General features: G+C 38.2%; 2 long non-coding RNA genes and 1 pseudogene across 2 annotated transcripts; all 3 read right to left on the bottom strand.

The window, feature by feature from the left end:
• Positions 1-998: 998 nt before the first annotated feature.
• LOC121249396 lies at positions 999-1,946 on the bottom strand (annotated as a pseudogene).
• Positions 1,947-1,994: 48 nt separating this feature from the next.
• LOC121248461 lies at positions 1,995-2,586 on the bottom strand. The gene is made up of 2 exons (XR_005937462.1): positions 2,446-2,586; positions 1,995-2,069 (listed from the first exon to the last, which is right to left on the bottom strand). It is a non-coding gene; the product is annotated as an uncharacterized LOC121248461 (long non-coding RNA).
• Positions 2,587-2,774: 188 nt separating this feature from the next.
• On the bottom strand, positions 2,775-3,204 carry LOC121248463. Its single transcript, XR_005937463.1, has 3 exons — positions 3,152-3,204; positions 2,957-3,051; positions 2,775-2,847 (listed from the first exon to the last, which is right to left on the bottom strand). It is a non-coding gene; the product is annotated as an uncharacterized LOC121248463 (long non-coding RNA).
• Between the last annotated feature and the right edge of the window lie 14,978 nt (positions 3,205-18,182).

Below are 18,182 nucleotides of genomic sequence, written 5' to 3'. Positions count from 1 at the left end.
GGTATTTGGAGATTTTTGGGATGAGTTGAGTCGGCTGTTAATGTTGATGAATTTTCACATACAACATGTTTATAGGGAAGGTAATATGGCAACGGATTACATTGCTAGATTGGGAAGTAATGGCTGCAATAGAGTATGGCCGACACAGGATGAGCTCCCATATTTGCTTAAGGGGATTCTTAGAACAGATCGCACGGGTTTACCTCACTTAAGAAAGGTCTGTAGATGAATTTTAGCTTAGGTTCTTCAATAGTAGTGTTATACGACTTATGGGTTTCTTTGGCTTTGGGCTTTTCTTTTGTCATATGATGTTTCTTGCATTGGAGTTTTTGTAGAAGGTTTCCTTGACCAAAAGTGAGGATTTTAATAATAAGGAGACCTTGACCAAAAAGTGTAACCAAACGAGTCTAACTCTAGTGAGATAAATTAATACTATATCTAATCACAGTGGGACACAAGTGTCTAGATTTCTTGATGGTCAGAAGTTTATAAATAGTACTGAGGGGTGGGTTCTCACCAACAACATCATTGTGCCTCTAGCTATTGGGAGACACTTGTAAAGCTTTATTAGGATAGGGTGATCCTTCTCTAATAGTCAGGTCAGATTCTTCATCGAACTGTGATAGAAAAAGATACATCTTTTAACTGTTATTATTTTATTATCGTAGATCATAGAAGATCGAAGATCCAATCATTAATATTTATGTTAAAATATTGAACAGTAAGAAGTCTAAAGTCAGTCGCTGAACCCCAAAACAATTGTGGATCATATTATAGACCATATAGATATCATGAAGTACAGAAAATGTTTTCAATGACAAAGCATAATTTGAAAATTATGGAGTCTTAAACCTCTAAAATAAAGCATGAGGTTACTGACTTGTATAACATGCGGCAACTATTGTCCCCAGAAGTCCTCAAAAGAAGGAAACTACATACAAGGCAACAGATTATTACCAAGAAAAATGTACAAGCATGATAATTAAACCATATATGGGTTCATTCAAAACTATTATTCTATTTCTGATTCGGTTATAGGCCATGCTAACAAAATTTGTTGCTGGAAGCAAAAGTGCATACCAATAAACCTTTTATGAGAGACCCAAAATATCACTCTCCGAGTGGATTGAGCTATACCCAATGTACAGATGAAGTTCCTTGAAGCCAACCTGCTAAGAATTCAACTTATAGCATGCTTCAAACTTTGAGTTGAACAGGTCCTGATAAACCTTGCACTTTCATCGCACAATTATACTTGCTTGGTACAATAACGCCAGCCTGTGCGCACAGATCCACCACTGTTGGTGCATGGCCATAAAAGTCTCTATGGGCATCCAGAAGGATAGGAGGATCCTGAGGCCGCTGCCTGCATACAATCTTAGGAGGCACCAAATCATCTACTTCTGCCTTCTTCCAAAACTGGCCTCCCCGCCAACTCTCATACTTAAATACTCCACAGAGCCTCGCCTTGTGCCCAGATGGCCCAACATGGACTTCTGAAAGTTCTATTGGCAACCATCATTAATTCATGAGGCGACAATGAGTCCACTCCTTCAATTGCAGCAGGTACATATTCAATCGTACTGCTGGAGTACAGATTTTCATCATTAGGATAAGCTCCAGCCTGCATGCACAGTTCAACAACTGCAGGAACACGGTCAAAATCAAACCTCTGGTGGTGTTTAATAACGTCTTGGAACATGTTCTATAGATGGAATGTTTCTACTGGAGCAAGTATATCATTCACACCACCACTGATCCATTCATGAACACGATTCTTGACATGATGCTTAAAACCGTGGCAAGTCTGAATTAAGTGACCTTTCTCACCAATATATACTTCTGGACAGGACCTGCAAAAGTATATTTTCAAGAAATGAGGACTCAATTGGAAGAAGAGAACATTTACAAAAAACCGGGAAGAATCACATCCAAGTTAGATGCATTATCTTTTGGAAATAACTAGCCTTCAAGTAAACATGCCAATGACTTTGGGACTGAATGGAATCTTCACTCACAATAATGGATTGGTGGTTGGGTCACAGATTCATGTCCCCTGCAGTGTGCGACTTATGTAGCATATAAAAACAATGTTAGACCTCCATTGAATGTTAGAGACAAATTGCATACAATGCAACCCTATTAGCTGTTGATTAATATGCTAATTAGTAGCGAGAGGCATAGAAATTTGGGAGGGGGCATAAAAACCCAATTCACCTATGAAGTAGCATCAAATCAGATAGCATAAGTAACTACATCTTCACAAAAACACTAAAACAAGCACTCCAGAGTGTTAACCTAACCACTCGTATATATCAACAAAATCATACACATAAATCATGAAACAAGTAGAAATTTGGAACTATACTTCACAATCAAATACATAAAGTGGAACACCCACATTCATTATGGGAAAAGGCTAACTTTTAAAGGAGCTGGACTTACTTGCAGGCCATGATGGGAAAGACTTTGAGAAGAGTGGACACGCCATGGAAGAGGACTGATCGAGCCTTAAGGACCTCCTGGGCGACCGGCACCAAGCCACGCACCAGGTATTCCTTGGCCCGGCTCTTGATTCGTTTTAGAATCATAGGCCTGAGCTTGCTTAAGTCCACCTTGGATCTGTAAAGCCTTGCATGAATAAGGCACCCAATGAAGGGCCCCAAAATCATTCTACCACGGTCTCTTCCACAAAGCCATGACCTAAATCTTTACCATATATAAAGAAAAATAAAATAAGTAATAAGTTCTCAAAGAGACATTAGATCAAGCAATAGGTGAGCGACAATGAATTAAGTGATTCTGCAAGATGGGTTTGGGCCAGTGGAACATTTTGTTGTTTAGGTTCTGAAACAGTGAAAATCTAACCTTATTCGCAGGTTCAGAAGAAAAAAATTCTATGTTTCTAATTTATCAAATCAATAAACATATAAGCTGAAGGGAAAGAAAAAAATACCAAAAGTCATAGGAATCTTACTGTCTTGAGTTCAGACATGAAACCCAACTATCAATAGAGTGACCAACGAATCCTATGATCAAAACTGCTCACAACTGAAGTAAAGGACAGACAAACTCAATTAGCCAAAATCTAGATTAGATAACATAGAAAGATTGAGATGGAGAAGAATAGACGAGGAAGATATAAATTTACCAGTTTGGGTAGCATCTACAATTACAAGGCTCCCTCAATTATGGTTGACAGGCACGACGTCGCCTCCGTTCTAACGTCTCAATTTCGGCGACATGACAGTGGAGGGGGATGACTAGGATTCAAAGCTTTTAAAGCTTTACATATCCCAGGTTAAAGTCGTTGTGTATGGCAATGGCAAATAAGGGATTTGGCTTGCTGTAAAATTCAAAGTGTTAGACAATAGATACGTTGATGGCTGTGTGGATGTGTTAAAACAACGGGCCTGAGTTTACAATTTTTCTCGTCGAAAACTCTGATTTATGGAATAATTGATTTTGTGCGAAACGAAACAAACGGAAAAAAAATGCTAACATGTAGAAAATTGAAATAGAGCAACTCCAAGTTCAATAATCCCCAGTTCCTTTCTCGAGAATAATAATAATCCACAAAAATTGCTCTTCTAAGGTACATCGAACACTGGTCGAGGGAATCCCAAAATGCTGTTTCATAATGCTATGGTTCGAATTGTAATAAGGAAAGTAGGGTAATGGATGGAGGAATACCTGTAAGGAATTGGGAAATTTGCTGTAATGATTGAAAGGGATAAAATATACCCTTTCTAAAGTAAGCCTATTAGGTCCAGTCAAAGGAGAGAGGTCTCACCACTAGAAGACAAAGGAAGAAAGAGGAAGGGGAGACAAGGAGGGGACAAAGGAAAAGAGAGTGTTAGAAGAAAGGAACGGGAAGAGAAAAAGAAAAAAGTGGAAAGAAAAGGAAGATATTAAACACGTAAAGGAAGGCAGCAAATCCTCACCACTCCTTAAGGGCACGCGAAAAGATGGGAAATATAAAAGGAAATGGCCAGAAGATTTCAAGGGAATTTTTAACTTCAACTTCTTCAGCTTCGTCAACCTCACTAAAGGGGCTCCAGCAAAAGCATATTCTCATTGTACAGTGAGAAATGAGAGGCGATCATAGTGGGCTGGGAATGACTTTTTCTCTCCTTCCGGCCTGTTGTACGATTTTTGGCATTAAAGAATTCCAAAAGGAACTCAAAACTTTTTCTTTTGATAAGTAAAAGTATATTATTAAAGAATGGGCAAAGCCACGTTCAGTACAATGAATGCCCTAACTACGTAGTAGCAAAGGATACAAGGAAATTATGGAAATCTTGACCATTAAAATTAACGGCTATAGCCCAAGTACAAAGAGTTCTAAAAAGAAAGCTTTTAGTTCCTCCATCGATCTCTCTTTGTCCTTGAACATCCGTTCATTACGCTCCTGCCATACACACCACATGATGCAAGTTGGAAGCATTTTCCATATAGCCTTGATCTGTTGATTGCCTCTTAGATCTGTCCAACTAGCCAGCATCGCCACTACTGTCTTCGGCATGACCCAGCACAAGTCTAATCTACTAAATACCTCGTTCCATAACCCTCGAGCTACCTCACAGTGTAGTAGAAGATGATCTACAGATTCACCCCCATTCCTACACATTCAACACCAATCTACAATGATCACCTTTCGTTTCCTCAAATTATCCGTTGTGAGGATCATACCCAAGAAAGCGGATCACACAAAAAATGCTGCTTTGAAAGGCGCCTTTTGCCCTTTCCATGGAAACTGAATAGGACGCTTTTGTGAAAGAGACTTATAAAACAAGAGAACTGGGAACATGCTTTTACCTGTAGGTGTCCACCACAATAAATCAGCAAGCTGGGTACTCAGTAGGAATGAATACAAAAGGCTAAAAAAGCCTACAAAACTGTCTATTTCCCAATCATGTGCCGCCCGGCTAAAATTGATGTTCCACTGGATTTGCTCCCCCGCTATCACCATGACTTCCGCCACTGAAGCATCATTGGCACTTGCAATCCTAAAAAGTGCTGAAAATTGATCCTTTAGAGCACAATCACCACACCAAGTATCATTCCAGAATTTGATCCTTGTCCCATCTCCTAAACGAAATCTTGTGTGGCGAGAAAAGACCCCTTAGTAGTGGGTCTCTATCGGATATTATAGCCTTAGGAAGGCCATGAAGTTTAAAAATGTTCATGAGCACTTGTGCCACCCCAATAGCAGTATAGGAATGAGACAAAGCCATAAAATGCCCATACTTTGTCAATCGATCAATGACCACCAAAATCACACTAGCTCCCTAAGACAGGGGTAACCCCTCAATCAAAACTAGGGCGATTTCTTCCCAAGATTGTTCTAGAATTGAGAGAGGTTGTAGGAGTCCTGCAAGTGGTGTTGTTTCACATTTATTAACATGATAGGTGTCACACTCATTCACCATCCTTTTAATATCCTTCTTCGTACCCTTCTAGAAAAAGTCTCTTCTAGCCCTTTGGTAGGTCTTCAAATATCCTAAGTGACCTGCCTGTGGGTTATCATGTCTGTACTGGAGGATTTTCTTTTTAAATGGGGCATTATGATCCACTACAAAGCTCCCTTTTTTAAGTTTGAGCCCTTTTGTAACATGTAGCCGTAGGAACCTCCTGATTTTTTTGAAGCTTAAACAAAATCTGACCCCCTCCAACCTCCGCTTGGGATGGAAGGAAGACTTGGAGCATTGAGACATGTAACACAAGGCTACATACCTTCGCTCATGACAAATAACATACTATGCAACCTAGCATTGTACTAGCAGTATGCATTAAATCGCAGCAAAAACGGTAACTTGTAAAAGTTTTGCACCAGAATGAAACAAAACATCCCAAAGCTTAATTAAACATTCATAATGCCTTACTTTTTTTTTATAAGTAATAATTTATTCAAAGAAATAGGCATAAGCCCAAGTACACAAGTCATATACAAAGGAAACACCTACAACTTCCACAAACGAAAAGAAACTAAATGCCAGAAAAGTAAAACAAGTGCAGAAAATTATCCTCCATTACAAACACTTTAACCCAAGAACTCAAAGTACTCAAGAAAAAATCCCTAAGATCTCCCAATGAGCATTCTTTATCTTCGGAGCATCTCCCATTTCTTTCAATCCATATGCACCACATAAGACAAAGAGGTATCATCTTCCAAACTCTCACCGCCTTCTTACAGCCCTTCAAACCCTTCCACCCTTCCAATAAATCCACCACTTCTCTAGGCATAACCCAATGTAACCCTGTCCAACTCAAAACCTCATTCCACAAGAATCTTGTCACTTCACAATGAAGAAAAAGGTGATTTACAGATTCACCTGCCCTTTTACACATGACACACCAATCAGCTATAAACAGACCTCTCCTTCTAAGATTATCAGTAGTCAAAACTTTGCCCAAAGATGCCACCCAACAGAAAAAAGCAACCTTATTGGGAACTTTCACTTTCCACTTTCCATATACTTTTCCAAGGAAAAACACAACTACTATGACTAGACAGAATTCTGTAATAAGATGAGACTGAAAACTTAGCATTTCCAGCAGGAATCCACACCATGCTATCCTCTCTTTCAAGCACCAACTTTGAACTGTAGAGTTTAACCAGCAGAGCCTTAACTTCATCTACCTCCCAATCATTGACGTCCCTTTTAAAAATAATATTCCATTCAACCTTGTTGTTAATACTGCTGTAAGAATCATAAACAGAAGCATTATGATCCCTGGCAATTCTGAAAATGGAAGGAAAAACCAGCTTGAGAGCAGTATCCCCACACCACAAATCATGCCAAAAGAGAATCCTCTTACCATCTCCCACCTTCAAACTGAAATTATTGGAGAAGGAATCCCATCCTTTTCTAATAAATTTCCACAAACTAACCCCATAAGCACCACTAACAGCTTTAGAACACCAACCACCCCACAAACTTCCATATTTCACTTCTATTACATTTTTCCACAGGGCTCTACTCTCCAAATGATATCTCCAAAGCCATTTCCCAAGTAAAGCTCTATTAAAAACCCTTAAATCTTTTATCCCCAAACCACCACGATCTAGTGGTTGACAAACCTTCTTCCAACTAACCAAGTGAAACTTCTTTTCCTCACCAATGCCTCCCCATAAGAAATTACAAAATAAACTCCCAATCCTCTTTTCGACTCTTGCCGGAAGAGGAAAAAAAGAGAGGAAATAGGTGGGAAGGTTAGACAAAGTACACTTTCTAAGAGTTAGTCTTCCCCCCTTAGACAAGTAAATCCTCTTCCAACCCGCTAACCTCCTTTCAATTTTTTCAATCACCCCATCCCATATATTGACAGCTTTAAAAGAGGCTCCCAAAGGAAGCCCAAGATACCTCAAAGGCAAAGAAGAGATTCTGCACCCCAGTAAATTAGTCAAGTCTGATAAATTCTGAACATCACCCACAGGAACAATTTCAGACTTCGACAAATTAACTCTTAACCCCGAAGCAGCTTCGAAACACAACAAAAGTGCTCTTAAAACACGAAAATTATCCAAATCAGGCTCACTAAAAATCACGGTGTCATCAGCAAATAACAGATGAGAGATCTTTAAACAGTTCCTATTCTCATTACCCACCACAAAACTAGACAGCAGATTACCCTCCACAGCCCTCTCAATCATTCTACTCAAAGCTTCCATAACCATAACAAAAAGAAAGGGGGAAATGGGATCGTCTTGCCTCAAACTGCGGGAACTACAAAAGAAACCAGCCGGTTCACCATTCACCAAAATAGAAAATTTGAAGTCGAAACACAATGCTTAATCCACGAACTCCATTTAGCACCAAAACCAAATCTCCTCAGTAAATAAACAAGAAAATCCCAGCTTACATGATCATAAGCCTTTTCCATATCCAATTTAATAAGAATACCAGCTTTGCCCACCTTCAACCTACTCTCCAAACATTCATTAGCAATTAAAAAAGAATCTAAAATCTGCCTTCCTCTCACAAAAGCATTTTGAGATGGTGAAATAATCTTCTCCATCACCCTACTCAAACGATTCACCAACACCTTAGAGATAATTTTATAAATGCCATTCACCAGACTAATTGGCCTAAAGTCCCTTATCTCCACAGCCCCTGCCTTCATGATATCATCTCTAAGAACGTTCCAGCAATCTTGAAAAAAAGCCAAAGTGAACCCATCCGGACCCGGAGCCTTATTCTTGTCCATACCCTTAACCACATCTAGAATTTCTTCTTCTTCAAACTCTCTCTCCAACCACACAGCATCCAACTGCTCTATAGAGTTAAAAGCAAGGCTGTCCAATTTTGGTCTCCAAGAAAAATTTTCTGAAAACAGCTGCTCATAAAAATTCACAATGTGGGCCTTAACATCTTCTTGATCCATAATCAACCTGTCCCCATCACGAAGGACCTCAATCGCATTATATCTTCTATGCGAGTTTGCCATTTGATGAAAAAATTTAGAACATCTATCCCCGTCCTTCAGCCACAACACCCTCGATTTTTGCCTCCATGAAATCTCTTCCATCAAGGCTAAATTTTCCAATTCAGAAACCACCCCTAATTTTCTGGTTCTTTCCTCTTCCGATAACAACCCTTGCACATCCTTTTCTTCCAAAATTTGCTTCTCCTCCATCAGCCGCTTCCTCTTGGTATCCAACAACCCAAACTCCTCTTTATTCCATCTCGTCAAGTCTTTCTTAAGATATTTCAACTTTCTAGCCAGAACAAAACTAGGAGTGCCAATAACATTATAGGAATTCCACCAACCTCTAACCTTTTCCCCAAAGCCTTCAACCTTAAGCCACATGTTCTCAAATTTAAAATAACTTCTTCTACTCACAATTCCTCCACAATCCAACATAATAGGAAAGTGATCGGAACACGGTCTCGGCAATATTTTCTGCATTAAACCAGAAAAGTGTGCTTCCCAAGAAGACGAGACCAGAAACCTATCCAGCCTAGAAGAAGATCTACCATTAGACCAAGAATAATCTCCTCCCACCAAAGGCAAATCTATCAAATTTAACTCAAAAATTAAATCTGAAAAATTAGCCATAGCACTTGAAAAATATGAATCCCCCGACCTCTCATTAGGAAACCAAGTAAGATTAAAGTCCCCTCCAAAACACCAAGGTAAATTCCACCAACTACACACACCCAACATTTCATCCCATAATTGAATCATCCTACTATCCACATTTGGGCCATAAACCCCAGCAAATGCCCACTCAAACCCATCCTCAAGATTCTTAAAATGACAAGCCACCAAAAACTCCCCCACAAAGTGATCCACAAGCTCCACCTCCGTCCTATTCCACAAAATAATGATACCACCCGAGGCCCCATTAGAGACCAGCTCTACCCAGCCTGCACTACTACAATTCCACAAACTCTAAACTATGGCTTTATTCACAAATTTCAGCTTGGTTTCTTGAACGCAGATAAAATCAGCCTTCCAATGACACAACCAATATTTCACCCTTAAACGCTTCCTAAAATCATTTAAACCCCGAACATTCCAAGAAATAATTTTCGGTTTCATGACAAACCAGTAACAGCCCTTTCCTTACCCTTTTCCCTCCAAACACTCCCATCCTTAGACTTGTAGGTGATAGAACACTCCACATCTTAAGTTCCCTTTCCTTTTGTGCAACAGATTTGGCCAAAGTAGGTTGACCCGCTTCTATAGCAATTAGAAGAGCTCTGATCTGTTCATCATAACCATTACAAGAAATCCCCACAATATCTTTAATCTCTTCAACCTTCCTCAAAACCCAGTCAGAAGAATTACAACGCCATTCAAAGCCTGGATTCAAAAAACTCAAAGGGACAGGATTTTCATCCTCATCAGAATCTAAAACCTCCCCTGATTCACACGAAACCGAATCTTCCCCTCCCCCCAACACCAACTGTAATTCAGAATTATTGAGAAGGGTGCAGGGCACCACTTCCACAGAAGAAACTGGCTACCCCTTCACAACACTCCTCCAAGACCCCAGCCCTAGCATCACCAACCAAATCCTCCCTAGACTGAACTGGACTCAATCCCACAAAATTTGCCGACTGCACACCAACCTCCAACCTATCCTATAAGGGCAAGCACTTTGACGGGATACAACTAGAAGACCCCCCCACCTCCATCGACCCCTTCTGTGAAGACACAAACAGAATCGAACCCAAATCCTCCCTGGACTGAGCACACACCATCTTCGCAGTAGAAAAAAACCCCTCATCACTATTCACAGCCGTCGAACTTGACAACTCCATAGTCCCCGTCAGCTCGCACCTCGCCGGTTTTTTTGTGAAGATGGAACAGTACTCTAACCATCACAGTCCACCGTAGCCAAAGGAGAGAGCCCAGAGACTATTGGGTGACTACTACATTGATCCCAGCTCCCTTCGCACTGATCACCTCCGTAGAACTCTCCACCAAAATGTTCCCCAATGGTTCGCACCTCGCCGGCAACCTTGTATGAGGTGGTGGACCAGACTTCTTCACAAGGGAAGCCACCGTAGCTGAAGGGTGAAGCCCAGCCCCGTTTTGCCGATAAACCACCTCAGTGGTCTTTCCACCTGGGCCTCTAATTGGCCCAAACTTCATATCTAGCTCCTTATTAGTTTCAGTAGATGAGGGTTTGGGTCTCTTAATGGGCTTGGGTAATATGAAGTGTGGGCCTAAGTCAAATAAGCCTACACATGTCCCATGTGTAAGGCAATAGTTCCAACATTGTTATGAATATTATATCTCCTTATTACAAACTTGGTTGATAGGGGGTTTCAAAAGGAACTTTTTCAAAGCATCTCTTGGATGCATTGAATGGCAGATAAGACCATTTCCAGAAACATCACAATTAACTCCAATTTACGGTCAGGGTAACCACTACCCTCCACCCAGTGACGAGTTTCCCTTCTCCCCCCAGTTCTTCACTGTTTTTCTTGTACTGACCAAATACTCTTACGTGCTTTTGCTAAGCCAAATGTAGCACTCAAGTTCACTGAATTGAGCATGCGGATTGGAAGACTAATTTCATCAATGAGGCCACTAAGGAAGCAGCTCAGTTTGTGTGTGTTCGAGAGCCCTTTAAATATATTTAAAAGGGCTTCAAACTTACCCACGCTACTGTTGTTGTTTGCTTCAGCCTAGTGAGTGTCTCCATTGGATTGTCATAAGCAGTGAGTCCGTGTAACATACGGATCCAAATTTAGGACTTAAAACTAGTATTTTATTTATTTATTTATTTATTTATTTATTTATTTTTATTGTCTTTATATTTTTATTATCATTTTAGAACATGTGCTAACCGATAGATTAAACTGGATTCCTTCCCTATCAGAACCTTCGTATGGTTATCCATTAGGTTTCCGTATTAGATTTGGTTCCTAGTTCAAGACCAACTCAAACTCAAAACATTCAAAATCCTCTCAGAATCTGATCCCTCGTAGGAGAATGTTCCTACAGTTTAGGCAATTTCGAATTATAAACAATCTCCTAAAGATTTATGTTGCTTCCCTCTTTCGCCTATAAGAAACCCACAAGGCCTCTGAATTGTACACACAAAAATCCCTAGAGAAAAGACTCTTTCACGTAGAGAAAGAAACTCACCCACAAGCACCACGCAACATCCCTCCCAGCAACCAACAGCCATCTCGACGGACCACCTCCCACACCACCACAGAAAACACCGGCCAGCCTGTTTTCATCGCACCCACTCCCTCAGGTAAGCCCCTACCGCCGCGCGTCACCTTCCTCCCTCACGGTATTTTAAGTTTCATTTTTCTCTCTCTAAACTCTCTCTCTCTCTCTCTCTCTCTCTCCCTCTCTCGGGGTCGCACCACCATAGGGACCCCCACAGTTGTGTCGCCGGTCACTCCCAGCCACCCAAAGCCGCCATTGCACTCAGCCCTCTCTCGGTGAGCATCGCACAGCCCCCTCTCCCGTAAGCCTATGTTCTCTCTTTATTTTTGTTTGTTTCAGTTTTCCCAAAATACCCTCAAAAACACTTGTTCGTGTCTCCGTAAATCCTATTGAAGAAACTTTGTTTTAAAGTAATTACAATGTAGTCTACAGTGTCTTTGGGAAATTTCATGTTTTAAACCTGTGCATTACGTGGGCTGATTTCCTATATGGGCTGGGTGAATTCAATTATACATGTGATTTTAAATTGAATTTGCTTTAAGTGTGGGCTGTGTTGTATGAGTTATTGCTCTAAGGGTCCACATTTCGTTAATCAGGGGGAAGTTTATAAACCATTTTACAGCAGTAAGTCTAAAGGGATTTAAAACATGCATTATTGGGTAATAAATCATGATTAGCCTATTGTATTAATAAACATATTTTGTGAAATCATTATTTACACGGTTATTTTATAAAATAGATAATATATATATATATATATATTCCCTACTAAAATATATTTAAGGGATTTTAAAGTATATTTTTTAAAGTATGCTATGAAGCCTATTATTTTAGTTCCATTATATGTGTTTAATTACATGGAATATTATGACACGCTTTTCTAGGAAATTAGTAACGTCTAGTACCTCCTATAGGTAACGCGCTACAAGTTGGAAATCAGGAAGCAACGCTAAGAGGTAAATAGTATGATCATATAAATGCATGCATACTGTGATTATTATTGTTTTATATAAAAATATGATGTGCTTATGATGGTTGACTACGCTACGCTAAGAGACAAGTCAAGGTTAGATTCCTCTTACGATCTTTGATGAAATATGAGATTATGCTTGAATGAATGAATTTGTTGTCCAATTGATTGAATGTTACTAAAATCATATGAAAGTCATGAGATGTTCATGTAGTAATTCAAGTATGCCATGTAATGGAATAGTCAGATTATACAAGCCATGTCCATATAATACATAGATTATGTATGCCATGTTCATATAGTACTTAGATCATGTATGTCATGTTCATGTAGTACTTAGATCATGTATGCCATGGAATGTCATAAAACGTTCAGAGCATGTTATGTCAGGTCATGTTATGCTATGCCATGTATAAGAATATGCCATACTATGCTATGCCATGTACAAGAATATGTCATGTTATGCTATGCCATGTACAAGAATATGCCATGTTAGAAATGTTCATGAAGTCTAATAAATTCTCATGCATTAAGAAAGATAAGAAATGTTACGGTGCCACGGACTCAAGCGTGGTTAACCACAAGTTAAGTGAAACACGGACTTGAGCGTGTTTCACTCCATGTATTTCAGTTAAGTGAAACACGGACTCAAGCGTGTTTCACTCCATGTATTTCAGTTAAGTAAAACACGGACTCAAGCGAGTTTCACTCCATGTTACTCAGTTAAGTGAAACACGGACTCAAGCGTATTTCACTCCATGTTACTCAGTTAAGTGAAACACGGACTCAAGCGTGTTTCACTCCATGTTACCCAGTTAAGTGAAACACAGACTCAAGCGTGTTTCACTCCATGTTATTCAGCTAAGTGGAACACGGACTCAAGCGTATTTCCTTCAATGTTAAGACAAGATAAACAAGTTATTATGCATTCACGTTACATGTTTGCCCTGATTATGTATGCTTCCGCTCATGATGATGAATATATATGTGTTGTGTGGATATATGACGATATATGTATATATGTGAAGTTTTTTTTTTTCAGAAAGTTATATTACATGTATGATTGGGAATTTTTTATGCTATATGTATTTTGTTAAGAGTCTTCAGAAACTAAATCCATGCTAGGCCAGATTATGTTTTACAGTATGATATGCTATTTATTGAGTACTCGACTCATTTTTGTTTGTCTTCCTGTTTTCTTTCATGTCTAATTTTTACAGATGATGTTTATGACGATGCAGAGCTGGATGGCCAGGAGTAGATTTAGTACAAAGAATTAGGAAGGAATAAGTGATATTCACACAAGAATTAGATCTCTTTTACGTCATTCATAGGATTAGTTCATGTTCTTTTACTTTACGTTCAGTTTTCGAGACGATTATGTTCAAATCAGTTTTAACATTTTATCGTTTTTCAATAAATGAGGTATTTCAGGATATGAATCTCTTTACCGGGCATTATGTTATGAATGTTAGTAACATCTCTATCCTATGGGAACGGGGTGTTACAGTCCGAATCTAACTTGGAGGGCTCGGGTGAAGGTCTCCCAACTATTGAGCTGTCCACTATCTACAGCATCTTGGTACTAAATCAGTACTTATCCTTCCATGTGATTTCACTATCTTTATCAGAATTATATCACTCAACATTTTCATCATATAAGTTTTATGTAAACTTTTAAGGATAAATTCAATATTCCTAGCAAAAGGCAATGAACAGTTTTGGTCCATTGCCTATTGCTGTAAGTTTTCTATAATAATGAGCCCCCTTGGAATATTAATACGTTTGATCTTGATATTCAACCTTATTCTTTTCTGTTTTCCAATTCCAATAATCATAAATAAATGCTTTAGAAACAAGTAAAAGCTTGATGTGCTTACAACAACTAACAGATTAGTGGCAGCCATGAGCGACCTTTTCCCACTCGGGCAAACCTGCAAATCCAGAACAAATGTAATGCATTAACTGCTTAAATCGGATTGAAAGAAGCAAATTACTATATTAAAACCAGAGATCATTGCAAATCTTGAGCCTGTAGGGGAAGAAAAAGAAAGTTTTCAGGAACAGAAACTTACAATAATAATCTCATCCTATTTTCCAAAATGTGATGAAACTTGTGCAAGAAAACTGGGATTCTTTACCATACCTATTTATACAATCAAAATTACAAGGGAATAAACATTATCAGGAAAAAGAAAAAGGCAAAACAAGTGTAAAATGAAGGAAACTAAATAGTATAAACTAAGGTTAGGTTTGGATGATGAGTTGAGATGAAAGTTGAAAGTTGAATAAAATATTGTTAGAATATTATTTTTTAATTATTATTGCATTGAGATTTGAAATTTTTGAATTGTTTATTATATTTTGTGTGGGAATTTGAGAAAGTTGTAATGATGAGATGGGATAGGTTGAGATCAACTCTCAATCCAAACTGAGCCTAAACGAAGTTTTCAACACATGATTTCAACTCTTATGAGATGATTTCAACTCTTATAAGATGAGATGATCTCAACTCATCTCATATCATCTTAACTCTTATGAACAGGGGCTATTGCTTGAAATACAACACATGATTTCAAAACCATGAAGAGCCAAAAGTTGCCATGGATGTACTTTGGTTTTCATATTGCCAATGATGACCACTCTTGAGAAGTTTTCAAATGCTTATTTTAATAACTTATTTTTTTTCTCTTTCTTCTTTTGATAACAATAGTGATACCTTATTTTGTTCTTGTAAATTGAAACTTCTAATAAAGTTTAACTTTTCAAGATCATCATAAAAAAAACAAATGAAATGGATTTTTTTTTTTTTTTCAAACAAAGGTGACTTAACCCGAAATACTTTGTTACAAATTAAAAATTGAATAAAAAATAATTATCAGTAAAAGCTTGGCTAAAATGTATAACACTCTAAACAAAGGAACCCAACAAAGGCAAAAATGAGTTCAAAACATGCAACAAAGAAAGAAATGAGTCCAAAACATGCAAAAAAGGTACTCAACAAAGCAAACTAGTTAAATGGAAAGCAAACCCTAGTAGTCAAGGGAGAATATGCTCAAGGAGAGAAAGGAAACAGAAGAAAAAAGCACTTCATAGTTAAAATGGAAAGCAAATTCTAGTAATCAAAATTCTCAACGAGCAAATCTTGGAATGAAGAGGGAAAGAAAGCGAAAGAGAGGGAGAGACTCACCGGCTAGTCATGGTGGGGATGGAGCAGCAGCTGTGTAAGAAGGGGTGACTGAAAACCAACAAAGATGAGGGAGGCAGAGCATCGTGGTGGAGGGAAAAAAATTAAGGGGAAAGAGCTCATGATTTAAATTGTGACATTTTGCAATGACATTTAATTCATTGCAAATATTTAAATACAACGAATTGTCATTAACAGAAAACTAATGTCGCCGTAAGATAATTAAAAAGTCATAATTTAAGTTTTTTCCCGTCCAAAACATGTTGGATGTCGCCGCAAAATATATTTTTTGCGGAGAATACTTACTCGCTGGAAATGAAACGCCAAAGACCCAAATATACCCAAAAGTAGCCTTTTTACTTTTGCGTCCAAATTTAATTGCGAGGATGTAATTTGCAGCGGGAAAATTATTTTTGCGACCAATTCTTACTCATTGCAAACAAGACGACGGAAATGAGAAAAATGGTATTACTCAACGTGTCTCAAATTTTCCCGGGAAGGACTGATGTCCATAAAAGTATAGACTTCGTGAGAAATGGTATTTTTTCCACCAATTTTTGTCATGGCAAACTTGTGGAATAAAACTATTCCAAAAGGGCTTTTCATACAAAAAAACCCTAGAAAATTTTAGAAAGAAGGCTGGGTGCTGGACCCAGATGTTACAAACAGCATGGACAATCTCCATTCTTGCTGATTTATTACAAAATTAAACACATGCTGTAGTAATATTGCTGATTCACTGAGACAATCTCCATTCTTGAATACATCATTAAGATACATTCCCCTCTTGATTCACAAAAGCATGGAGTCCTGAAATCCACCTGAAAAAAGTATCATCCATGCTTAACTGGAGTCCTGAAATCCACCTGAAAAAAGTATCATCCATGCTTAACTGTATTAGCCAATAGAAAAAATCTATTTAAGGCAAAAGTACTAGCTAGAACATTACTATAGCAAAACCAAAGGGCAAACTGATGCAAATAGTTAACAATTATATATATTTCAACAATATTGGCCAAATAAAAGCTGACGTCCAAGTTCTAAATCCCCTTCATTTCATACACCTATTCTAAAGTCTAGCCATTCATGTTGGGAGTTGATGGCAAATGTGATGAAAACTATGTCCATTGATATTAATACTTATATGGTGGAGGAAGTAACATGGGCTCGGAAGCTTACTGATGATAATTGTTGTAACATGTTGTACATAGGTTTCATTATCCAGAGTGCATTAATTACAAATAATGAGGCTTCCCAAAAAGAATATCCTAGGGTGATGCATGGAAAATGCCAAATGTCAAGAGTTAAGGCCATACATGGAAGTGTGTGTGTGTATATATATACACACACATACTTTTTTGGTAAGTAATAAGTTATTGTATTGATATAAAGCATGGAAGTGTGTGTGTGTGTGTGTGTTTATATATATATATTTTATAAATATATATCTACCAACTTTTATGCTATTTTAAATACTGCAGTGCCATATACAAAGACGATTTCTGCAATTTATTCTGCTATAGCAGAATACATGATCTTGTCCTTCATTACATATTTCTTGTTAATTAGTTATGATTCTCATGGCTGACAAATCATCAAGCATGGACCAAATTAGGAAAAACAGATCATCATGCATGGATAAAGTCCTCATGACATGCAGGTAATTAAAGCATGCATGGAATGGTCTTTGATCTTGGAGCCCCCACAAACCAACCAACCAACCAACCAACCAATCAACCAAACCACCCAATGGCAAACAAAGAATTTTCCAATAATTTCTTGTAAATGTCAAATAAACCAATCAATTTTATCTAACACCTTCCATTATCAACATAATAACCACAAGTCTCTTCGGGAATCGGGATAATAGAATAAAGTTTTGAAACTATATCTTTTTTACATGGCACTGGACTCATGTAACTTTGGCTCAACCATCAATATATATACACATGATCTATATATAATATAAACTTTACTACTAACCATGAGAACCTGTATATTTGAATTACAACCTCAATCTGACATGTGTGTTTGCATCTACTGAGAGAGAGACCAAAATAGAGTTATATTCCAAAAGTAGCCTTTTTAATTATACATCCAAATTTAATTGCGAGGATGTAATTTGCACCGGGAAAAGTATTTTGTGACCAATTCTTACTCATTGCAAATAAGATGACGGAAATGAGAAAAATGGTTTAGCAGTGGCTCCCACTCATTAGGGCTGATGTTGGTTGCGAGAATTAAATGATGTAACCTCCTATATAAGTGAATGAAATGAACCAAAAATAAACACCTTTTTGACTGAAAAATACTTTTTAGTGTTATTCTTGTGGAGTTGAGCGGCTTCCTCCCTTAAGCAAGCACATGGCTTGGTCATGTTGA

The sequence above is a fragment of the Juglans microcarpa x Juglans regia genome, chromosome 2D (genome assembly GCF_004785595.1).
Source record: "Juglans microcarpa x Juglans regia isolate MS1-56 chromosome 2D, Jm3101_v1.0, whole genome shotgun sequence".
Classification (NCBI taxonomy): domain Eukaryota; kingdom Viridiplantae; phylum Streptophyta; class Magnoliopsida; order Fagales; family Juglandaceae; genus Juglans; species Juglans microcarpa x Juglans regia.
The sequence above is the reverse complement of the archived record's forward strand: the minus strand, read 5'-3'. Positions and strand labels throughout refer to the sequence as shown.